A 16,163-nucleotide genomic window follows, 5' to 3' on the forward strand; every position below is an offset into this window, starting at 1 on the left:
ATTCAAAGAATTATGTGAGGAAAAGGGAATTTTTCGACAATTAATTATATTTAGAACTCCAGAACAAAAAGGTGTTGCAAAGAGAAGGAATCGTACCTTGTTAGACATGGTTAGGTCGATGATGGCACAAGCTAGCCTTTCAATAAGTTATTGGGGGGATGCCTTTTGATTGCAGCATACACCTCAATCTTGTGCCCTCAAAATCTATTCTTACAACTCCATATGAGTTATGGAATGAGAGAAAGCCCAATTTGGAAGGCTTACGTCCTTGATGATCAATGGGGTACGTACATCACTTATCTCATAAGTACGGGAAACTTGACCCTAAAGTTAATAAATGCGTATCTATTAGATACTTAGAACATTATAAGGGTTATGTGATGTATAGTGAAAACCCTAATGAAGGGCTAACTAAGATGGAATCTCGTGATGTTGACTTTCTAAAAGATGACTTTCCAAGTATGAGTGAGGTTAAAGAAAGCCTTGAGCTTTAAGAGTTGAAGGAGCCTTAAGAAAATGTATAACCGACATGAGAAAATAGGTGTGGAAACATATCCTATCCAAGAGATTGTTGAGGTCAGTGGGAGTCCGCCACTTGAGCTCTACCAAGATTAATAGTTGCGAAAAAGTGAACGTGGAAAAATACCTTGTATATGAATTGAGATAAAATATATGAATTGAGATAAAAGGTTAATCTTTCTTAGGCATCTTTGTGGATGTTGATGAACCATCAATGGGAGATGAAATGAAATCCATGACTGAAAACCAAGTATGGGAGTTAGTTGACCTTCTATCTGGGCACAAAACCATCGAAAAAAAAAATGGATTTTGAAGGTAAAATTCAAAGTGGATGGATCAATTGACAAATATAAGGCTCGTTTAGTGGTAAAAGGTTATACTAAAAAAAAAGTGTGGACTATAAAGAAACTTTATTTTTTATGGTGAGATTTGTGTCAATTCGCCTTATCTTAGCTATAGTGGCAGATTTAGATTTGGAATTGTTCCAAATGGATGTGAAACTGCATTTCTTAATGGAAAAATCAATGAGGAGATTTACATGAATCAACCAATTAGTTTTCAAGCTAAAAGAAAGGAATACAAGATGTGTTGCTTGAAACGTTTTATCTATGGCTTGAAACAATCATCTTGACAATGGTATCTTCGTTTTCATCAAGCCATCATGTCCATGGCATTTATGATGATTGAAGACGATCGTTGTGTATATGTAAAAAGATTAAGGAATAACTTTCATATTCTTTCATTATATGTGGATGATATCATATTAACTAGGAATGACATTGAGTTAATTGTCACCACTCAGAAGTGGTTGTCTTTCACTTTTAAGATGAAGGACATGGAACATGTTGAATACATCCTTTGGGTTAAGATTTTGAGAAATTGTTCTAAGAAGGTTATACTCAAAAAGAGGCTGTGGACTATGAAGAGACGTTTTCTTCTATGGTGAGGTTTGCGTCAATTCGCCTTATCTTGGTTATAGTGGCACATCTACATTTGGAATTGTTCTAAAGGGATGTAAAACTGCATTTCTCAATGGAGAAATCAATGAGGAGATTCACATGAATCAACCAATTAGTTTTCAAGCCAAAGGAAAAGAACACAAGGTGTGTTGCTTGAAACGTTTTATCTATGGCATGAAACAATCATCCTGACAATGGTATCTTTGTTTTCATCAAGCCATCATTTTCATAGGTTTTATGATGATTGAAAAGGACAATTGTGTATATGTAAAGAGATTAGGGAATAAGTTCTTTAGTCTTTCATTATACTTGGATGATATCCTATTAGTCAGGAATGAAATTGAGTTAATTGTCACCACTTAGAAGTGGTTGTCTTCCACTTTCAAGATGAAAGACATTGGACAAGCTGAAACATCCTCGGTGTTAAGATCTTGAGAAATTGTTCTAAGAAGTTCCTGAGTTTGTCTCAAGAAAATTATACTCAAAGGGTCTTAGAACAATTTCGTATGCAAAACTTCAAGCTTATAGACATTCCAATGGAGAAAGGCCCATATTTCAACATGGAACAATGTCCTAAAACTGGAGAAGAAAAGAAACAAATGGCAAACGTACCATACACAAGTGTTGTTGGAAGTCTAATGTACGTTATGACGTGTACTCGACCAAACATATGCTTTGCGGTTGGTATGGTCAGTAGGTACTAAAGTAATCCTGGGATTGCTCATTTGGCTGTAGTCAAAAGGATACTACAGTATCTAAAAGGAACCATTAATTTGGTTTTGTGCTATCAAGGTGGACATCTAAAATTGGTTGGATATAATGATGTTGATCAAACCAGTGATAAAGACAATTGAAAGTTTACTTCAGGATATGCTTTTATACTTGGAGGCAGAGCTATCTCTTAGAGTAGCAAGAAGTAGCTTTTTACTGCTCTATATACTATGGAAGTAAAGTATGTAACATGCTGTGCTGCAATACAGGATGTGGTTTGGTTAAGGAGATTCTTGTAAAACTTGAACATTACTAGGTGTCTTAGTGAAACTATTATACTTTATTGCGACAACACAATTGCCATAGCTTATACAAAGGATCCGAAGTATCATGGAAAAGCCAAACACATTGATACTCGCTATCACTACATTCGTGACATCATTGCACAAGGTCTTGTTATGTTGAATTACATTTCCACAACTGATGTGTTAGCAAACCTATTCACTAAACGTATTGCTAGAAATGCTTTTCAAAAGCATTTTAGGGGTTTAGGGTTATTACACATTTGATATTCATGTACTATTGTTTTTGAATAATTAATAAATTAAGTCTGTGTTGACTTATTTGTTCAAATGTTGTTAATTAATTAGGGCACATATCTAAGGTAATTTTTGTCACCTGGCTTTATAGATTATTCCTCTCACACGGGATAATCACCTCAATGCTATAGTAGCGTATGGGGTGAGACTTAAATAATCTCGAAGTACCAAGCGTTTTGTGATCTCCTTGTCACATGAGTTGTGAGCAATGATCTTAGCAATTTTACCTTGACTTAAAATCAAAATGAAGCTCGTAAGAGTTAAACATGGAGATTATCCACACTTCATAGAGCCAATGATAGTTTGATTTGAATCTTAGGGGATTCAAGTCAATCCTTTTTGCAAGGATTGGATCAAGATCCGTATGGTGGTTTTGACATAACAAACCCTAAATGGAAAATCCACGATAAAATACATTTCATACTATATGTGCTATTAGCTGACTAATGAAAGGGAATGATTGAATAGATTCTCGTTTCATCACTGTGTGAGCCCTAAGGACACATGTAGTCCAAATTCCATACCCTTTGGGACTTGGATATATGATATGAAATTGTGATTTGGTGTTGCTACTTTAGCATGATTTCTAAGGGTAAAAAATGATGTGATCTAGCGGAACATGACTAGGAAAGATTTTAATGGATTGACATGAGTATCCAATGAAGAGTCATTATACATCTCACATACATGGTCTATAACTCATTGCCTAGGCGATTATAAAACATTAGTTGTTAGATATAACCATGAGTTTAGACACATAAAGAGATTTTGCATAGCTCTTACATGTAAGAGGGATCGAAAATGCCAAAATCCTGTGTGATTAAAATGATTTGAGGTATGATGAGAACTCGAGCAATGTTTGATAATTCTATTTTATAGAATTATTTTTATCTCAAATTGTTCTTAAAAGTTAGCTAAATTATTGAGTTTAAGTTAGAATTTAGTTATGTTTCTAATTAGTTTATTTTTATTAAGTTATTTTATTTTATGCTAATTTAATGTTTATTTATCTTAGTTTAGTTATTATTTATTAGTTTTTATGTTTTTGTAGGACTTTAAAAGAATAAGGCTTAATTGGGTGAAGAAAGGTGTTTAAGGAGTTCAGACCTTGTTTGTATATATTAAGGTATTTTGGCTATAACTCTCACTCAAGATGTCCAAATGATGCGATTCTTAGACCACTGGAAAGCTAAGAGATAGGGTTACAACTTTCATGAGATCACTTTGCCTAGTTCTACCTTGTAGATGGAGAAAATCGCGTTAGAATGTGACAGAGAATAGTAGTTAGTAAGAAGAACACATGAAACGAAGGAAGTGTTGTGGCTTAGATGGGGTGTGCCGTAGCATCAAAGAGGAGATTTTGTAGAAATTTCTATGGGAATGAAAGTTATGCAAGCTAACTTAAGTCTATTGGACTCTGCACGTATTCTAAACCCATATTAAGAGTTTTTAGGCCAAAGTAGTTTAGGATAAATTATGTTAAGTTTTAGTTATAAATAGTTAGCTTAACGAGAAGTTAGCCACACACATTGAGGAGAAAATCTTAAGAGAGATTCAAAAAGCTAGAGGTTGAGGTTGAAGATTGAAGATCAAGGCTACAAAATTTGTTTACTTTCTTCTTCTAGAGCTTTTATTATTCTTGTTACTATTGATGGCTAAACTTCATATGTTTTTATTTACTTATGCAATTATGAGTAGTTAAATTTATTTTTCTAAGATTGCAAATAAACTCACATGTAGTTTTAATTTTTAATCTCTTTCTAACTTATTTTCAATGGAATTGAATTGTTTATTCCAATTTTCTCTTAATGTTATTAGTTGTCTAGCCACCAATTAAATTAATCTTGAAACCTAAACAAACTTGGGAAAGAGAGTTTAGTGTAGACTAAAATTGGAGTAGTATATGATCATATTTATTTATTTGAATGAATACATTGATTTGTGTATAGAATAGGAATATTCCTATATGCCATATGTAGCCAATATTAGAGCTTGAACTTAATGAGTCTATTTTAATTTCAATTCACATAGGAATATAGTGTTTTGGTTGAAGTAGATATTTTTATAAGAGACTCGGGAGAGCATTATAAATATTTGAGAATTCTAGGTTACTAATTTAACCCACTGGAATAAGTTAAAAGAGAGATGTAAGATTTAGATGAAGTGTGAGGGATATTATAATCCTAGGCCTTTCTAAATTGATTTTTATTCAATTATCTTTTTGCTTTGATTTTTAATTAGTGTTAATTAGTTTAGTTTTTGTTAATTAATTTTTAGTTTAATTAGTTATTGAAATTTTAATTGTTTGAATAAGACTAAATTGTTTTAATTTTAGTACTTCGTAATATTCTAGAAGAATTCTCTGAGGGAACGATACTCTCCTTACTAATATACAATCTGTTTGATACATATACTTGCTTGGGTAGAATTATAAATAACAAGTTTTTGACATTATTGTCGGGAAATTATTCTCTAGAATTTTTGCTAATACTAATACCAAGCAAATTTAGTCTTAATTCAATTTTTTTTTATTTTTCTAGTTTTTAGGCATCTTTGGTCGTTGTATGCGAAGGAGGAACTTGAATCTTATTCCTTTTGATCAAGAGATAGAAATAACTTTTAAAAGCCTTTGAAGGGAAAATTTGCAAGTTCAAACTCTAAATCAAAAAATGGCTGAAGATAATAATAATAACGGTAACTATGCTAGCATTCAGATTATTGAAGAGAACAAAGCTTTGTGGGATTATGTTGTTCCCTTTTTACAAGGCTTGCACTAAAGTATTAAATGACCTCCTATTAATGCAAACAATTTTAAGGTTCAGCCTACTTACATTCAGATGATTCAATCTTCTATTTAGTTTGGTGGGTTACCCAACGATGATCCTAATTCCCATTTGGTTAATTTATTAGAAATCTGCGTCACTTTTAAATACAATGGGGTGACTGATGATGCTATCTGACTTAGACTTTTTCCTTTTTCATTGAGGGATAAGGCAAAGAGTTGGTTGAATTCATTGCCCACTGGATTTATTACTACATGGGAAGACTTGGCTAAAAAATTCTTGACAAAATTCTTTCCATCTGTAAAGACTGCAAAGTTGAGGAATGATATAACGTCATTCACACAATTTAATAGTGAATCCTTATATGAGGCTTGGGAACGATTTATAGATTTGCTTAGAAGATGTCCACACCATAGGCTTCCTTAATGGCTTCAAGTTCGGACATTCTATAATGGGTTGGTCAGTTCAATCATATCTACAATTGATGCCACTACTAGTGGGGCATTGATGGATAAAAATCCTGATGAAACTTATAATTTGTTGAAAGAGAGGCATATAATAATTACCAATGGCTTTCCAAAAGATTTGGTTCTAGAAAAGCTACTAGTGTTTATGAGATTGATGCACTGAATGCCTTGACTGCACAATTAGCTGCATTGACAAAAAGATTTGATACAATGAGAGTTAATGTTGTCCAAAAATCCTTGATAACTTTTGATTTGTGTGGAGATAGCCATTCATGTGATCAATGTCCATCTAATCCTAAATTAGTTCAATTTGTTGGGAACTTCAACAGGTAGCAAAATAACCCATATTATAATACCTATAATCCTAGTTGGAGAAACCATCCAAACTTCTCTTGGAATAATAACCCAAGACCTTCAAATCCAAGGCGAAACATTCCTTTTGGCTTTCTACAACAAGTAAGATCTCTTGTCCTTGAGAAAAAGCATACTATGGAAGAGATGTTCATGCAATTCATGACAAAGACTAATGCCTACATGACAAAGAATGATGACATCATTCAGGATCAAGTAGCATCAATTTGCAATCTTAAGATTCAAATGGGACAACTTGCTAGCTCCATCAATAATAGACCCCAAGGTGCCTTGCCAAGTGATACTCAAGTCAATCCTAAAGGTAAGGAACAATGCAATGCAGTTACCCTTAGGAGTGGAAAAGAAGTTGAAAAGGTAAGTGAAAAATCAATTGAATCTTCAAAAGAGCATATGGATGATAAATAGGTAATTGTTGAGAAAGAAGTTGAAGTTGAAAAGAAAGATGATGGGAAGCTAAAAAATCAAGTGAAGGCTCAAGCAAATTATCCTCCACCACATTTCCCACAAATATTGAAAAAGTAAAAGCTTGAGAAGCAGTTTGAGAAATTTCTCCATGTCTTCAAGAAGCTCCACATAAATATCCATTTGCTGAAGCTTTGGAAAACATGCCAAGCTATGTTAAGTTTTTGAAAGACATCCTAACCAAGAAGAGGAAACTAGAAGACTTTAAAATAGTTACATTTACTAAGGAGTGCAATGCTATAATTCAAAACAAGCTTTTACCAAAGCTTAAGGATCTAGGGGGTTTTCTATCCCTTGTACTATTGGTAAATTTAAATTTTCTAATGCTCTATGTGATTTGGGTGCTGGTGTTTCAATTATGCCTTGGTCAATTGCTAAGAAAGTTGAACTTGATGAGATACAACCTACAACAGTTTCTTTGCAATTAATAGATAGAACAATCAGATACCTTGTTTGGATTATTGAGGATGTGTTGGTTAAAGTTGGGCATCTCTACATTCCAATGGACTTCATTGTGCTTGAAATGGAAGAAGAAGTGGAAATTCCTTTAATCTTGGGACAACCATTCTTGGCTGCTGTTGGTGCAATCATTGATGTGAGGGAAGGCAAAATAATTTTTAAAGTTGGAGAAAAGTAGTTGAGTTTAATATTTTCAAAGCAAGTAAACATCTTGCCTTTACAACTAGTTGTTATTAAATGAAGTCAGTTAATGATGGCAAGCGTGAGCCTGTTTCTCCATTTATAAGTGAGCAAGCACCAATCTTTAAATTTAAGCTACCACCTCTGCATATTAAGCCCAAGCAGTCACCAAAAGAGCATCCTCCACCACCATCCAGTAGTCCTTTTGAGGTTTGACAACAAGTAATGTTATCATTTAGATCACACTTTAAGCTTTTTCCATGGAAACATAAAGTAAGATGGATGGGTCCTTTCAAAGTGGTAAAGGTTTATCCATGTGGAATAATAGAGATTGATAATGAGGATACGAGCACATTCATGGCTAATGGACTAAGCCTCAGGCTGTATTCTGAGAAGGAAGAATTACAAATAGGGGTGCTATGATGACTTTTGTATTTTCTTAAGAGAAAAAGTTAGCAAGGAGAAAACCTCCTTTTACTATTCAAAAAACACTTTTGAAGACCTCATTAATAGTTTAACTTTATTATCAATTTTGCACATGCAAGTATACGCATCGAACAAGTAATATAGTGATGAAGTAGAGTATCATTCCCACGGAGATTTGTTTCTAAAGTTTCACTAAATACTAAAATTATAAAACAAATTAATCTTATTTAAGTAATCAAAAAATTACAAAAAAATTACTTAAAAACAATTAAAAATCAACACTAAATAAACTAACAAACTAAATAAGTTAAAAAAAGTAGCATATTAAAGACCTAGGATTATGGGTTCATTCAACATTTCATTTAATACCATTTTTTCTTATTATTTATCTTTCTCGGGTGGTTTTACTAACCTAGAATCCAAAGCTATGGACAAGTCTCCGTCAAGTTGCTTGTACAAATACCTAACTTAATTAGTTCACTATATGTCTGTAAGAATAAATTAAATCAAGTTCATTAAGCAAGTGTCCTAATGTGGCTATGTATGGTAATTGGCATATGTCTACCAAAATCGTGAATCAGATCACCTAAGTGACGTGAACATACACTATTCAAACCTTAGTCCAATCTAAAATCTCTCTGTCGAATCTCAATTAGATTCACAAATTAGTTAATTGTTGGCCAGATAATCAAAAGCATTAAGAACAGATTTGGATAAGCAAAACAACACCCATTCATGATAAATAAAAGAGAAACTAATATGCAAACTACATGTTGAAATCTACCATAATCCTAGAAAGATAATTTAGCTCATGATAACTAATAAAAACAACATTCAAAGAAATTTAGCCATGAATCCAAGTCAAAGAAAATAAAAGAAACACAAAAGTAGAGAATTAAACTAATTATTAAAGCTTTGCAATCTCAATTCTCTATCAAATTCTCTTGTATTCTTGCTTTGTTCTTAGCTCCAAATCTCCAAAATAATTGCTTTCTACCTCCTCTTTAAAATCTCTGAAAAAGGTCCCTTAAATAGGGTCCAAGTAACCTAATTTCTAAAATAATGTCAAATTTTTATTTTTGAAAAATCACCTAGCACTACGGTGTTGAGCTCTCTAGAAAATTTGTTGTGTGCTTCGTTTCACTAGTGTTGCAGCCTTGATCTTCTAACAATGCAGCAGTTTATTAAATTCGAATATGATTTTTACCCTTATCTGTTTCAAACTAGGTAAAGTGGTAAACATAAAAGTTTTTGTCCTGTCTCTTAGCGTTCCAATGGCTCAAGAATTACATCAATTGAAATTTGGATTGAAAGCTATGCTTCAAATACTGCATCATGTTTAGTCCATGCATACTTCTACAGTGCTCTGACTTAGACAAATATTTTGACCATGATCCGATGAGAACTGGGCGAAGTTGTAAACATAAAAGTTGTATCCCTTCCTCTTAGAAGTCTAATGGTTTAAGAATAACTTCATTTGGAGTTCTGTAGAGAGAGATATGGTCAAAATACCGCAACATATATGAATGAAGCCATCACCATACTTACACGGATTTTCATAAAATGAGCATTTTTCATCAAATTTCCTACAAAAGAAATAAAAGAAACTAGCAATAACTACTCTTAAAGTAATTTAGAACAAAATAACATAAAATTTAACTTAAATAACTTAAATTAACTACTCAACATGTAATTAGACATAAATTAGAAAAATACCTAAAATACTAAAATCTGAACATAAAATCTCAAAGATTTAGCTACTTAAGCCTCCAAAATGTATCGAAATAACTTTATATAATAGAGTTATCAAGCTTCTAACTCATAATTTATCTGTCCAGAAGACTTGGGAAAGTATTTGGGAATTCCCATAATCCACTGGGGCAAAGGTACGCTATCTTTCCGATACTTTGAAGAGAAAATTTGCAGTCTTTTAAGCTATTGGAACGCTTTTTCCCTATCTTTTGTAAGTAGACTCAACTTAATTAAATTGGTTCTTACTACTATACCTTATTATTCAATGTAAACTATGGCTATACTGGTTTGTATATGTGGGAGAATTGAGACACTATGTCATAATTTCCTATTAGGGAGGAGACTTGAATAATAAAAAAATTCATTTTATGAGTTGGAAAGATGTGTGCAGACCTAAAGAAGGTGGCTTATGTATTCGTTGTTTAAGAACTATGAATGATGTGTTTATACTCAAAGTATGTTGGTATTTTATGTCTAAACCAAATGCTTTATGGGTGACAATTGTTTGTGGAAAATATAACATGAGGTCATCTTTGATACCAGACAATGTAGATTGAATGGGTTCCTTTCGTTTTTGGGCTTCAATAAGTCAACTTTTGTAACGACCCTTCCTCGATCACTACCGACGTCCGAGACCTTTGGGAAAGACTCGCCAAGTCTTGAACAAGCCTTACTCAAAATGCCCGTTAGTTCACTATATACGATCCCATTCCATATTGATACTAAAAATAATATACTCTCATACAATCAATTCAAGTTTTAAATCATAAACACAATAATCAATTCAAGCTTTAAACCATTTAATCACAAGTATATACATCGAAATTCACTTTCTTCAATTATTTACTTATAACAAAATCAATATTCATTTACAACTTAATAAATAAAGTGCTACGACTCGACCTCTAACAGCAGAGCGACTCAAGATAAAATGCTATGAGATGCCTTTACCTATTTGCGATGGACCATACATGTCGATGATTACACATTAGGCCGATCCCTGTTTGCAAAAAGGGGAAAAAAGGGGTGTGAGTCTCACAAACTCAGTGATCATCGGCTCCATGAGTAGGGCGTAAATGAGAAACAAGTAATAAGGTAGAGATTTTGAATAATAAAAATTGCAAGAGTGGATAAAAATATTTAATTCAAACGGGGATTTGTGCCTTATATGTATAAAAGAAAATATCGAGAATCTTTTGTAACTCGTAATCCACCATAATATACGTCAAATCAAGTAAGTAAACTTTAGTACAGTGAGAAGGTTAATAACCATTTTCAAACTAAATTAGTAAAGTATCATTTTAAACCTCGTGTTCGTAAAAGATCTCTGCAGTCGAAATTATCTCATATAATACTCAAATCAAGTCAATAAAATTGGGCAAGCTATCGCGAAACCAAATAATAACCAGGTTTATACACAGTTCACAAATCACTTTGCACGCGAGGGTAAAGTTCATATAACAGTAAAACTAGGGGGAGTTGCGGGAAACCGCATAATTTTGTTTTCACCATGCAAGAAATAAGAGTCTGAAAACCTAAAAAGATTTTTGTCTCGAGTAAGAAATCAAATAAACTCAATGGTCCCGCTACCTCGTAATAACCTTTGGGAGCCTCGCTCCACCGGATCCCACATGCAATGGCAACCTCAACAATGTTGGCCGACATTGGAGAATCAAGCGGTCACAATCGCGTAATCATCTAATGGCCTAGCCATGTATACATATATCACAGGTCATGGTCCCTGCCACACCTAGCCACCCGTCAGCCTCCCAAAGGTTCTCTAGCTAGAGCTCACTCGTGCACGAGGGTCACACTTAACCGAAGTGACAACCAGCCTACTCTTGAATCTCTCATTTTGTTAAACCATTTTAAAATTACATTACGTCCTTGAAAACTTGTGTCAAAATTATTTCCAAAGCATCCATAATGGTATAAATAAAATCTATCATTTTCTCAAAATAAATTTATGCAGGAATTTCAAGACAATAATTTGCATGGTGGATAAGAAATATAACCATGAATGCACACTGCACAAATATAAAACACAAATTTTGAGGTAAAACAGTGTGAAGGGCTTGTTTCCCGATTTTCAAAACACTTTGCATATAATTTATACATATATATATATATATATATATATATATTCAAAATGATTTCTAAACATAATTTGCAACAACAATTTCCTAAGATTGATACCAGCACATGCTATCCACAATTTTCGCGTTTAAAATAAATCATACGTGTAGGTATATATTTACGAAAATTTTAAAATTGACACCCCCTACTCACCTCATAATAGAGGGACACTACATCACTATTTCTACTTGCCGGTTGCTTATCACTTGCTCCGGCACGCCGTTATAGTACACTATCTTACTTTGGACTTCCAATTTGGGCTGGGTGGCCCAAGTTTCCACATTTCTTTTCTCTTTTGGACTTTTCTTTTCTTGTTGCCATTAGGCCCTTCTCATGGGCTTTTCCCATTTCTTCTTATTGGGCTAGGCCCATTTTTTCTCTCTCTCTCTTTTTCTTGGCCAGCAGCACCTTTTATTTTTCTTTTTTTCTTCTTTTTTCTTCTTTCTTTTCCCTGTCGACATCCTACCTGTCTTCTCTCCCTTTTTCCTTTCTTTTCCTTCTTTCTTTCTCCTTTTTCAACCTATCGACCTTCCCTTCTCCTCACTTGCACCGCCCGGTAAGCCTTCTCTTTCTCAAAATCAACTTCACAACCTCCCCTACCTCCCTAAAAAATCGACAGCACAAAGCCTCTTTTGTCCTTCACAATCCGATAGCAAACAACCTCCAGTTTTCCTGCACAAACCAGCAGAACAAAGCCCGCTTTGTCTTTCACAATTCGACAGCAAACAACCTCCATTTTTCTTGTACAAACCGACAGCAACACAGCCTTTCTTTCTTACCCTCATGCTGCCATTTTTTTGCTCTCTCACCAGCACTTTGTCTCCCTTTTCTTCCTTGGCCGGTGACTTTTCCTTTTTCTCTCTTTCTTTTTTTTTCTTGGTCCTTCTCCAGCCGACCTTATCCCTATTTTGACAAGTCAATTTACTTTTCAAATATTTTAGTTTCTTTTCTACCTTTATTGATTGTATTCAGCCGGCCCCTACCATCATTTCCTTTTCTATCCATTTGGCAGGCCCCACCACCACCATTTCTTCACACGGGGTGTTACAACTTTGGGATGTCTTTAAGAAGAGTGTTCACTAGGAATTTGTAATGGTAAAATTGCACGGTTTTGTATTGATGTTTAAATTGGTGAACAACCATTAATAGAGGTTGTTAGAACCATGGGAATGAGTTTTGAAGACCATAGTTTTGTTAATGAGTTCACATTGCCAAATGGAGAATGGGATCTAAACAGGTTAGCTTTTTTATTTCTGAATGGGAAGTTAAATTTAATAGCTAACTCAATCCCACCTATTTCTTCCACTTTACCAAATAAACCTTATTAGATGCCGTCATCATTTGGACAATTTACAGTGGCCTTTGCTTATGAAATATTGAGGAAGGTACTAGTTTCACATGTGGAAGTAAATAGTGGAATATGGAAGTTGGCATGGAGATGGAGTGGATCGCAACATATATGGATGTTTTTACTTTAGTGCCTACAAGAATGTATTCTTACCAATAAGGAGATAGCCTGTCGACGCCTATCAAATGAAACTTCTTGTCCCCAATACAAGTTAAAGGAAGAATCAGTGCTACACATGTTAAAAGACTATTCTGTTGCTAGGCTAGTTTAGACTAAATTGTTACCACATGGAGAAGTAGGGCAATATCAACTATCAACCATGTAAGAATGGCTATCATTTAATCTTAATGGAATCATACTGAAGGAAATAAAATTAGTGTTATGAATATATGTGTGAATATTTATTATATTATGTATATCTAGATTTGAATATAGATTAGATTGGATTAAGCTTAGGATTTAATCCATCCATCTAATCCTTTAGTATTATCTTTATCTTTTTAATTCTATCTAGATAAGGGATTATTAGCTTATAAATAGGCCTCTCACTTTTTTTTGTAAATATACACTCAAATAAGATTTTTTTTATTCTCTATATACTTTTTCTCATAGTTGTTCTTTCAAGTTATATTTCATAATACGTCATCAGCACGATTTTTTAATCTCTTAAGTTTTGGTATTATTAGTTACATCATCTCCAACTTCAAAAGGATTTCAATGGTTGGTATTTGATTTTTGGTTTTAGCAAATCAGGGATGTGACTTAGGAAATTAGATAAGTGGCTTGATATCTTTTTGGTGCTTTCATTTAAATTAACAGAAATATATGAATACATTTAACCACCAAAAGTGAATGGATACATTCAAACCACTAAAGTGGCTGAATACTTTTAACTCACCAGAAATGGATGAATATTTTTAACCCACTAGAAATGGATGGATACTTTTAACTAATTAGAAGTGGATGAATAGTGATGAGATTAAATGAAAAGACAAAAGTGGATAGAATAAAAGGAATACAGAAAATGTTTTGTCATCTATGTGGTATGAAAGGTCATTGGTCACATACTTGTTATATGTTGAAACATTTTGTTAAACTTTATCAAGCATCACTAAAAGCTAAAAGAAAAAAAATATCGCAACAAATTGTTTCAAGTTGATTTCAATCATGACCAAGTTGATATAACACATCAAGATGTTGCTAATTTTCTTGTCCACCCTGAAGGAGGAATTGATCATTTGATTGGTTCGAAATATCCAAAAATAAAATTTCTATATAGTTTGTTGATATGTTTTATCATAACCTTATTATGAAGATATTATTATAAGTTCTCATTATATTTAAATGATACTTCTTGTTATGTGTTTTAATAATTAATTATATATTTAATATTCTCTTATATTAACTTGCAAGTTTTTTATTGTATATATCTTATTTTATTAAAAAAAATGCATATTAATTTCGTTGAATCCAAGATCAATTATGTAGATATATGTCTAGCAGATATTGCTACAACGTATACTATATTTAAAAATAAGAAATATCTTTTTCACTTGATAATGGAAAAAGCTAATGTCAATACAATATCTAGTAGTACAAGATTAATTGAAGGCTTCGGAAGAGTTAATATTTTACTATTCAAAGGAACAAAGTTTATAATAGAGAATGCATTATCTTCAACTAAGTCTCAAAGAAATATATTAAATTTTAAATATATTTGTCTACATTGATATCATGTTGAGACAATGAATAAAAGAGACTTCATACCTCTATATTAGATTTATTATCTAGGGTAAGAAGTGTGTGTTGGAAAAATTGCCTACTTTGTTCTCTAAACTGTATTACACAAGTATTAGAATGATTGAAACTTATACTATAGTAAATCAGAAGTTTACTAATGATTCTAATGTTTGGCATGACCAGTTGGCCATCTCGATTCAATAATGATGCAAAACATTATTGAAAATTTATTTAGTTATCTATTGAAAAACTAGAAGATTTTTTAATCTAATGGATTCTCTTGTGTTGCTTGCTCTAAAGATAAATTAATTATAAAGCCATCACCAGCTAAAGTTGGGACTAAATTTCAAACATTTTTGGAATGTATTTAGGATGATATATGCAGACCCATACATTCGCCACATGAACCATTTAAATATTTTATAATTTAATCGACGCATCCACTAAATAATCACATGTATGCCTATTATCAACTTGCAATTTGGCGTTTGCAAGATTACTTACCAAAATCATTTGTTTACGAGCACGTTTTCTTGATTATAAAATCAAGACTATTTATATTGATGATGTTGTTGAATTTACATCTTAAGACTTTAATAAATATTGCATATTAGTTGGAATAACTGTTGAACAACTTGTTGTTTATGTTCATACACAAAATGGTCTAGCAGAATCGTCTATTAAACACTTCCAACTGATTGCAAGATCATTGCTTATGAAAACTAAACTCCCCATTTTTGCTTAAGGAGTTACCATTTTGTATGTAATAGCACTTATACGTATCATGCCAACGAGTTATCATAAATTTTTCCTTATACAATTGGTTAATGGTCAGGGGATCAAATATTTTTCATTTAAGAATTTTTAGATGTGCTGTATATGTCCTAATTGCTCCACCACAATGCACAACGATGGGTACTTAAAAGAGGTTAGGAATATATGTTGGATACGAATCTCCATCTATAATTAAATATCTAGAACTATTAAGAGGAGATTTATTCACAGTAAGGTTTGTCAATTGTCATTTTGATGAAACAATTTTTCTAACATTAGGGAGAGAAAATAAGCAGCTGGAAAACAAAATTTCTTGAAATGCATTATCATTATCTAGTTTTGATCTTCACACAAATTAATGTGAACTTGAATTTCAAAATATAATTCATTTGCAAAATATAACAAATTAGTAGCCAAACATATTTACTGACCTAAAGAGAATAACTAAATTTCTTATACCAGGTGTAAATGCTCCT

General features: G+C 32.8%; 1 protein-coding gene and 1 non-coding gene across 2 annotated transcripts in view; both read right to left on the minus strand.

The window, feature by feature from the left end:
* Nucleotides 1-16,163, minus strand: part of LOC18596048 (putative LRR receptor-like serine/threonine-protein kinase At1g05700) — a 47,278-nt gene that overhangs the window by 13,443 nt on the left and 17,672 nt on the right. The gene's annotated exons all lie outside the window — the stretch shown is intronic.
* On the minus strand, nt 5,884-5,990 carry LOC148762213 (small nucleolar RNA R71). Its single transcript, XR_016027284.1, has one exon. It is a non-coding gene; the product is annotated as a small nucleolar RNA R71 (small nucleolar RNA).

Source organism: Theobroma cacao, chromosome 6, assembly GCF_053813885.1.
Source record: "Theobroma cacao isolate CCN51 chromosome 6, ASM5381388v1, whole genome shotgun sequence".
NCBI classification, from domain to species: domain Eukaryota; kingdom Viridiplantae; phylum Streptophyta; class Magnoliopsida; order Malvales; family Malvaceae; genus Theobroma; species Theobroma cacao.